Source organism: Lolium perenne, chromosome 7 (assembly GCF_019359855.2).
Source record: "Lolium perenne isolate Kyuss_39 chromosome 7, Kyuss_2.0, whole genome shotgun sequence".
NCBI classification, from domain to species: Eukaryota; Viridiplantae; Streptophyta; class Magnoliopsida; order Poales; family Poaceae; genus Lolium; species Lolium perenne.
Genome location: NC_067250.2, coordinates 211,167,917 through 211,177,423, shown reverse-complemented (window position 1 = coordinate 211,177,423; position 9,507 = coordinate 211,167,917). Strand labels below are relative to the sequence as shown.

At 45.6% G+C, this 9,507-nt stretch overlaps 1 long non-coding RNA gene across 2 annotated transcripts; it reads right to left on the bottom strand.

Moving 5' to 3' along the window:
- Positions 1-874: 874 nt before the first annotated feature.
- On the bottom strand, positions 875-8,933 carry LOC139833455 (uncharacterized). 2 transcript variants are annotated; one of them, XR_011749255.1, is made up of 3 exons: positions 8,417-8,933; positions 6,783-7,882; positions 875-1,184 (listed from the first exon to the last, which is right to left on the bottom strand). It is a non-coding gene; the product is annotated as an uncharacterized lncRNA (long non-coding RNA). The 2 variants fall into 2 exon arrangements; XR_011749256.1 differs by having other exon boundaries at positions 875-1,180.
- Between the last annotated feature and the right edge of the window lie 574 nt (positions 8,934-9,507).

Genomic DNA, 9,507 nt, shown 5'->3' with positions numbered 1-9,507 from the left:
GGAGCTGGGCCACGACAACAGCACAGTGGTGGCGCCGAGCACCACCCTCCTCTCAGCACTGCCTCTCCACCAACGTGGCGGATCGCGGTTGCCAGCGCCGAGCGCCGCACGGGGGCGTGCGAGGTGCTGCTGATGGTGACCACGGGAAGGGCGGCCGTTGCCCCGATCATCGCCGAAATCGTCGTCTTCGATGCGACCACCGCTGGGGGCGCGACTAGGAGCGCCACTAGGAGGCGGACGAGCAGAGGTATGCTCCATCTTCACCACGTGAACCGTCGCCTCGTAGTCCAACAGCGCCGCATCATCCGGGATCAAAGCCTCGACGGGCAGCAGAGGTCATCATCATCATCTCGGAAGAGCAACGACTCCGCCAACCAAAGCAGCTTGGATCTAGGGAGTGAAGCCACATCGTCCGTCCATGCAGTAATAGAAGCCTCCCATGTCCCATGTCGGTGCGGTTGGCCGTCTCGAGCGCAGCCTCTCCACCCAACCAGAGGACCCAGGGATGGTCTTGGCCGTGTCCAGATTCCAATCCACCGACGGCACGCCCACCGCCTCCAGATGGACCCGATAGCGAAACGAGCGCCGCGTCGCCTGCAGCTGGCGGTTCCACACACCAAACCTTCTCAACTCCTTCCATCAGGGCTCGTTTGGTTGTAATGGGCCCAAAACCCAGGGAAGTACTTCCCCCACGTCAATTTCCCTGTGCGCTCGGGAACCACAGGTTTCCCCTCCGGCTTGGGAACATCAAGGTTTGCCATTTGGACAGAACTGGCAGGGAAAGGACGGGAATGGATTGGAACATTTGAAATTCGAAAATAAGGCCAAAAGAGTACGTTTTTTCACATGAAATTTGAAATTTCAGGCATACAAATTAATACAGAAATATCAAGAAATACTTATAATTCGAAATACACAACATATTCAACCAATCTTTACATCTCCAGGAAGAATTAATTAAAAAGGTAGAAAGTCTTGTAGCAAATCTTACAAAAAGAAACATCTTGCAACAATAATTAATACATGTCAATTATCTAAATTGCACCAAGCCAGATAGCATCAATCAAACTTGAGTAGCATAGAAGTTTTTAACATGAAATCGAAGAAAACAGCTCGTTGGGGACATGTCCATGAGCTTTTCTGCATGGCCTTCTTCTACTCCTCCCATGGTGGATCATCCCTGTCTTCAAAATATATTGAAAACAAATAGTCAGTAGAAGCCCTCTGCTAAAATAATCCTCAAGCTAAATATGAAGCTATATATGGACAAAATACAGTTTTACAATTCATTTAGTTCCTGGTGGCATGAGAGGGCTAGGCATATTTGGCATGTCACTAATCGTCCGAACATTAAGAAACAAATATAGTCTGAAGTGGTATACATCTATATATTCTTTGTCGATAGAAAAATGTACGAACATATCAATGTGACAACACAACTGGTCACGAAGAGTTGTTAAACTACAATTACATAAAAGTGTAGGCATACCGCATAGGCTCTGAAAAATAACATCTCGGGAAAACACAGAAGATGTGGCACTAGCTAGTCGAATAAACTTGTCTAACTAGCAGTCAATGTTTATTACCAATCATGTCTGCCAGCTACCGGACCTAAGAATGGTCATTATGATCAGTTGACCATACACACCATAGGTATATAAATTACTTGAAACAAGCCGCAGTTGCACTAGTGGAAAACGGGGCAATAGGCCCGGTCCATTTGGGCCTTTAGACCCGGTTCCTGAACCGGGACCAACAAGGCGGGACTAAAGGGGGTACCCTTTAGTCCCGGTTCAAAGATAAACCGGGCCTAAAGGCCTCAACACGTGGTGCGACCAGGGAGCTCGCGCTGGAAGGGCTTTGGTCCCGGTTCGTGGTACGAACCGGGCCTATGTTCCTCGCGCTGCGAAGAATTGCTATTTCTCTCGCGCGGCACAGATTTCGGTTGTACCAGCGTTTCTGCCGCGGCAGAGAAACAATGCTTTCCCTTGCCGCGGCAGAGTTTCAGCAATGCATATATATATCATTCAAGAAACCACAAAAAATCGTCATGAATATATATAGACATCGTCAACAGTACACGACATAGTCAACACAGTACACGTAATGCATGCATATTTACAATACAACTTTTCCTGAACGAATATCGTCCGACGTCACGATCTTCCGATAGTGCTCTCCACCTGGGGTAAGGACCTCGGTAATAAAGAATCCCGCGATTTCCTCTTGAATTGCTTTTATTTGATCCGCTGTTATGAGAGTGTCCAGCGTGTCATCTATATTTAAAAAAGGAGATCAATATATGAATGGAACTCAATACAATAGATGGTACTAATTAAGATTAATTGTGAAAATTTGTTATCGTACACGAGTGTGGTGTATTTGGGGATCCCCACCCTTGGGACAGGACATGTCACGCATGAAGGTGCAGACGTAGTATCCACATAAGTTATTCCCTTTTTCCTGCCTCATACACTTTACGAAAAAATAGTTCGATCAAACTAATAATCAAGCATCGTATTGAAAGTAAATATCATATATAAAGTTTCACGGACATAGCTATATATATAGTACTACTTACAGGGTAATCTCTAAATGTAAGCTCCGGTTTCCATTCACCCGGAACAGTATTGATGAACCGTTTCCAAGCCCTGCCCGGCAAAAAATAATGAGTAAATGAGTAATTGATTAGTTGATGATATCTTCGAATTAGAGCAGATGAAGATGCCAATACGAAATTGATTGAAACTACCTCTGGAGGATGGCAGCCATGTCCGCCCATTCCGCATATTCTTTACGTTTCGAGTCCATGACGTTTACGACTCCAAGGTGAAGATCAATGATTAGGAGAATAAAATGGAAACTGCACAAGCATAGCTCAATGATTACGAGAATAAAGTGGAAGGTGCACAAGCATAATGTATGTTATATATAACACTCACTTGAAGTTGTAGGGAAAGAATATATCCTCTTTGTCTGCTTGCTTCTCTAAAAACATTACGATGTTGTCCTCTGTGTCCTTGGCGAAGTCTGAAACCGTAACTTCATGAACTGTGTTTGGGTCTATGAACCCCAGCGGTAGGAGCTTGCCTCTTTTGTATTCCAGCTTCTTCATTCTGCATAATTAAATGTATAGCGTACACAAAGAATATAATGAGGATAATTGTTAGTGCAAATGAATGAGCTACAAACTTAATTACACAAATAAATCACTTACAGGCAGTAGCAACTGATGACAGCTTTGTCGAGGGCGTCTTGATTGAATAACTGAAACAGTTCTTCTACGTCAATGTTTTGGTTGGTGCTCTTTTTATCTTGGGCGATCGTGTAAAATGTATTCCCATTTATCTCGTACCCTTGAAAAGTCACTACAGTCGAAGATGGTGTCTGGGCCAGCAAGTACAACTGATCTTCAATATGTTCGTTATTCAGGAGATGTTTTTGCAACCAACCGCCGAAAGTCGACATGTGTTCACGTCTAATCCAATCGTTCGACTGCCCCGGGTTCTGGGAGCGTAGAAAGTTCTTGTGGTCACCGATATACGGAGCCACCAAGGTGGAACTTTGTAGGACTGTGTAGTGTGCTTGAGTCAAAGAAATCCCGTCCCTACATATCATTGATTTCCTTCCTAGCGTGCCTTTTCCACTTAGTCTCCCTTCATGCCGCGATTCAGGAACACCAATCGGCTTAAGGTCAGGAATAAAGTCAACACAGAATTCAATGACCTCCTCTGTTCCATAGCCCTTGGAGATGCTTCCTTCTGGCCTAGCACGGTTATGAACATATTTCTTCAAGACTCCCATGAACCTCTCGAAGGGGAACATATTGTGTAGAAACACAGGACCGAGAATGGAAATCTCATCGACCAGGTGAACGAGGAGATGTGTCATAATATTGAAGAAGGATGGTGGGAACACCAGCTCAAAACTAACGAGACATTGGACCACATCATTCTGCAACCTCGGTAGAATTTCTGGATTTATTACCTTCTGAGAAATTGCATTGAGGAATGCACATAGCTTCACAATGGGCAGTCGAACATTTTCCGGTAGAAGCCCCCTCAATGCAATCGGAAGCAACTGTGTCATTATCACGTGACAGTCATGAGACTTCAAGTTCTGGAATGTTTTCTTCTCCATATTTATTATTCCCTTTATATTGGAGGAGAAGCTAGACGGGACCTTGATACTGCTAAGACATTCAAAAAATATTTCCTTCTCTGCTTTTGTAAGAGCGTAGCTGGATAAATGACGTCCTTTAACTCTCTCATGCAGCTTTTTGGGGTCTTTCCAACGTTGCTGGTCCTCCCGTGCTTCTGGTGTATCTTTTGTCTTCCCGTACACACCCAGAAAGCCTAGCAGGTTCACGCAAAGATTCTTCGTCACGTGCATCACATCGATTGAAGAGCGGACCTCTAAGACTTCCCAATAGGGTAGATCCCAAAATATAGATTTCTTCTTCCACATGGGCGCGTGTCCGGCATCGTCATTCGGAACAGACCGTCCGCCAGGACCCTTTCCAAATATTACATCTAGATCCTTGACCATACCAAATATATCAACACCATCACGATGAGAGGCTTCCTCCGGTGATCAGCCTCACCGTTGTAATGCTTGCCTTTCTTTCTTACGGGATGGGTAAGCCTAAGAAATCGACGATGCCCTGCACACGACCTTCTGACCTTTTTCCAAATAATCACCTTCGAGCTCATGTAAACAGTGTGTGCATGCATTGTATCCCTTGTTTGACTGTCCTGAAATGTTACCAAGAGCAGGCCAGTCATTGATGGTTACGAAAAGCATCGCTCTTAGGTCAAATTCCTCCTGCTTGTGCTCGTCCCACACACGTACACCTGCTAGGGACCACAGCTGTAGAAGTTCTTCGACTAATGGCTTCGTGTACACATCAATGTCGTTCCCGGGTTGCTTCGGGCCTTGTATGAGCACTGGCATCATAATGAACTTCCGCTTCATGCACAACCAAGGAGGAAGGTTATATATACAAAGAGTCACAGGCCAGGTGCTATGGCTGCAGCTCTGCTCTCCAAAAGGATTCATGCCATCTCAGACCGAGACCAAACCGTAAGTTCCTTGCATCCTGTGCAAAGTTTGGGAACTCTCTATCGATTTTTCTCCATTGGGAGCCATCAGCAGGGTGCCTCAACATCACGTCTTTCTTACGGTCTTCTTTGTGCCATCGCAACAACCTAGCATGCTCTTTATTTCGAACAAGCGTTTCAGCCGTGGTATTATAGGAGCATACCACATAACCTTGGCAGAACCCTCTTCCTGGGCGCTCGCCCTCAACATCACCAGGGTCATCTCGTCGATCTTATACCGCAATGCAAAGGTACACCGGACATGCATCCAAATTCTCGTACTCATCGCGGTAGAGGATGCAGTTATTAATGCATGCATGTATCTTTTGCACATCTAATCCTAGAGGGCAGACAATCTTCTTCGCTTCGTACGTACTGGCGGGCAATTCGTTACCCCTTGGAAGCTTCCTCTTAATTATTGTCAGCAACTTTCCAAATCCTGAGTTAGTGACACTGCTTCTGCCTTCCATTGCAACAATTCCGCTGTCGCCTAGCTTTTTATGGCCATCTTCGCAAGTTGGGTATAACAATTTGTTGTGATCTTCTATCATCTTGTCGAAGGCCAACCTTTCCTTTTCAGTTTCACATTCTCTCCTTGCATCAGCAATGGCCCGGCCAAGATCATCATCAGCAGGCTCATCTGGTGCCTCTTGATCTTCTACTTCATTGTCTTCATTGCCTTCTGCAGTATCATCGTATTCAGGGAAATTGGGATAACCGTCATCATCCTCTTCCTCTTCGTCATTGTCTTCCATCATAACCCCTCTTTCTCCGTGCTTGGTCCAACAATAGTAACTGGGCATGAAACCGGATCGCAGAAGGTGGCTGTGAATGAGACTCGAGCGAGCGTAATTTACGGTATTCTTGCAGTCCACACATGGACAATACATGAAGCCACCATGTTTGTTTGCCTCCGCCACGGCCATAAAATTATCCAGGCCCGCAGTGAACTCGTCAAACCGTCGGTCAATGTACATCCATTGCCGATTCATCTGCATGATATAATTAAGCTGATCAAAACCATTACAGAACATCACGATGTATATATACACATGCATTTTATCAATTGCAGATGAAAAGGATAAAGTTGTTAACCTCGATGAAGAAGAAAAAAGCAAGTTAAGTGTGGCTTGATTTGTGTAAACTCAAGTGGCAAATCCTCTTAAGCATTTCATCAAACACCTCTTGTGCATGTGAAGAAGAGAGGAGAGCAATACACCCTCTTGTGAAGATAGTGAAAAAATGGCTAAGTGTGGCTCACACTTGGGCAGGGGCAAGGTTATATAGCCAGAGGGGGGCCTTTGGACCCGGTTTGTCATACAAACCGGGACTAAAGGGTCCCCCAAGCTGACACGGCCTGCCGCGCCCTGCGGGTGGACCCTTTGGTCCCGGTTTGTATGACAAACCGGGTCCAAAGGCCGCTACAGGACAGGCGCCAGCGGGTGGGGTCGTCCTGGGCAGAAACGAACCGGGTCCAATGGGGGCATTGGACCCTGTTTGGTTCAGCAGTGGGTCATTTGCTTGGGTCCAAAGGCCTCTTCTCCACTAGTGTTGATTGACTAAGCAATATACTCCCGATATTTTTAACAAAAGCAATCGAAAAGCATAATCACCTGAGATACAGGAGCACAAAAAACATGACAAATACAGAAGTGCAGTGCAAACAAGTTCTAGAATTCACACCTTATGTTTTCTCCATCGCAGAGATTTCTTATTTCAACCAAAAAGTCCGAAGGATTGGGTCCTTTGTATTGAGAAAAATCTCTCGATTGAGCTGGCATTTGAAAAGCCGCAGCGCCTTTGACTTCTCTGCAATGGAAAGTTCCTCTTCCTCCATTATTTCTAGTGCCGCCACACAACTTGCAATGATGAATTGGTCTTTTTGATCATATACCCATACCAGTGTTTCAGTTTAGCACTTATTGATTATTACAACCAATCAGCAAAGACAGAGCATGTCATACGACTACTAGTACAGTCTACTAGCATCTCCCGTTCCTAGCTAAACTACTAGTATTCCTTTTCTATGAACAGACCAGATACAGTAAGCACCAGCGATACAAAAATCTAATCTACAAGTAGTCATGTATGTAAACTGGAAAAGGTAACAATGCATGTCCTGAATCTATTTTGCAAGTTTAACTCCACGAAGTCGCATGGGAAGCAAAGTGAAAACCAACAGAGGACGTAATAGCAACCATACTAGCAATGATACAGAGGCTATGAACTAGCAGCCAATGTTTACCGTAGCCAATGTTTACTGGGTAAAGGTGCCAATATAGTAAGTAAATAAAGAGTGCACAGTGTGCCAATATAGTGCCGTTGCCAATGTTAAGCTCTGCCAACCAACAAGGAGTAAATAAGTAAGGAGTGCTAGATCAAGAAATGATTAAGCTTTACTAGAACCACATCTAATTCAGTAAGTAAGAAAAGCTTTTCTAAAAGAACATGTCAATTCATGTCAGAAAACTCATGTATTCTCCATTTGACTAATTAATTAGTATGTCGGCTTGGACAACCAGGCATCAGCCACTAAACGAATCTAACATCAATGTACAAGTTTGGTTCATAAATGAGAGTACTCGTTCTAGACCGTGTTAAAAGCCAACATGACACTTCACCCAGTAGTTCTGACCGTGTTAATGCTGAGAAGGCTCGACATAACTGCACAAAACTGGATACTAACCTGACTTCACCGGTGAAAGCACCACCCTTCTTCACCCGGCAGTCTTGAGCAGCAACCTGGATCTCGGGACGCAGGCTGGCCTTGATCTCGACAACCTCTGCATCAATAACAGTCACAAGACGATAAGCACACCTTGCAATTTCAGTGGTAAGAGTGCATCCGTGTTTTATAGTTTTGCACTAACGGTGCCAAAAGAAATACTATTGCGGTTATAATTGGAACAAGGATGAAGGGATTTCGACAAACAGAATCAAGCTAAACTCCATCAGGCAAGTATTGTGCAGTTTCGTACCATGACATCGTCAGTAATCTAGACACATAGCCAGTCCTGAAGTTAGAATCTTCAGGTGTGGTGAGGTGTGTAGCATCTAGCTACGAATATATTCATAGAGCCACAAACCTAGAATAGCTAAGTAATTTTTTTAAGTTATTTATGAAATTCTCTGCAACCAACTCGATGTTTGGTGTCCTGAAATCCACTAGCTAGCCACAATTTGTGAGCTCAATTCTCGATCCATCAAGGAGCAGTACCTCTAGCTTGCTACATCTATCAGAAAACACACTAGCTACTTGTCTAGTTTGTACTAGATGCACTTGAAAGACATAGGAAAATAACGAAGATGATTTATACCTCCCAGTACCTAGCGGTGGACGAACAGAGGGAGCGGCAGCCTAAGATGAAATCGCCGCTGTACTTGGTCGCCACCCGCCGCCCCGTACTTTGTTCCGCCGCCCCGTCCTTTGTTCCGCCGCCTCGTCCTTTCTTCCCCACCACAACTACAAGATCGGGAGAAGTAACTAATTAGCACGCCGGCCCGTCGTCGTCGGGAGCTGGGGAGAAAAACAAGGGGGAGGAGGAGAAGCAGGAAGGCCATCAGATCTTGGACGAGGAGGAGGACTCGATCCGATCTCTCGTCCGGTCGCCGCTGGAGCAGATCTTGGAGAGGGGAGACGGGAGATGCAAGAGGTAGAGGGATCTCGGTCCGGTTTGAGCCCTCGTCCGGTCGCCGCCGGAGGAAGGAGAGTCGCCGGAGGAAGGAGCGCCGCCTCCCTGTCGCGAGAGCCAGACGGGGAATGAGTTCCACACCTCTTGACTCGCGGAACGGACGCCTAGGGAACAGACGCGGAAGGGCCGGGCTTCCTCCCCTCGTAGAAAACCAAACGGCGCGGTAACTTGACCCGGACCAATTCAGGCCGGGGTTTCCTGGGCCAGGGAAAGGCCGCGGAACCCCTAGGGAATAGGGGCAACCAAACGAGCCCTCAAGGGGCAAATCAGACGCGCTATAAGTTTTTTTGACGCAAATACAAAAGAAAATCCTGAAATCTTACGGGCGGGCGCGTGCTGGATGGACGTCCCGGGCACACGCACCAGGCAGTCCATTTGTCAATGAAATGGTAAGCTAGCTGATATCATGTGTCATTTTTAAAAAAACTATAACTTTTAAACCGTGCGACAGAATTACAATTCGTTTTCACTACTAAAATCTCCATGACGAGAGCTTCGAAACTAGACCACATTTTCATATGTTTCGACGATTTTTTTTAACAAACAACTTTAATGCGCGGCAGAGCAACTTTATTGTGCAGCAAACCAACTTTGGTGTCCGACAAAGCAACTTTGGTGTGCAACGAACATGTACATTTTTTGGTACACGAAGGCACAACTTTGGTGCCCGACAATAATTTTGGTGTCCATGGGAGCAATTTCAATGTGTGACGAAG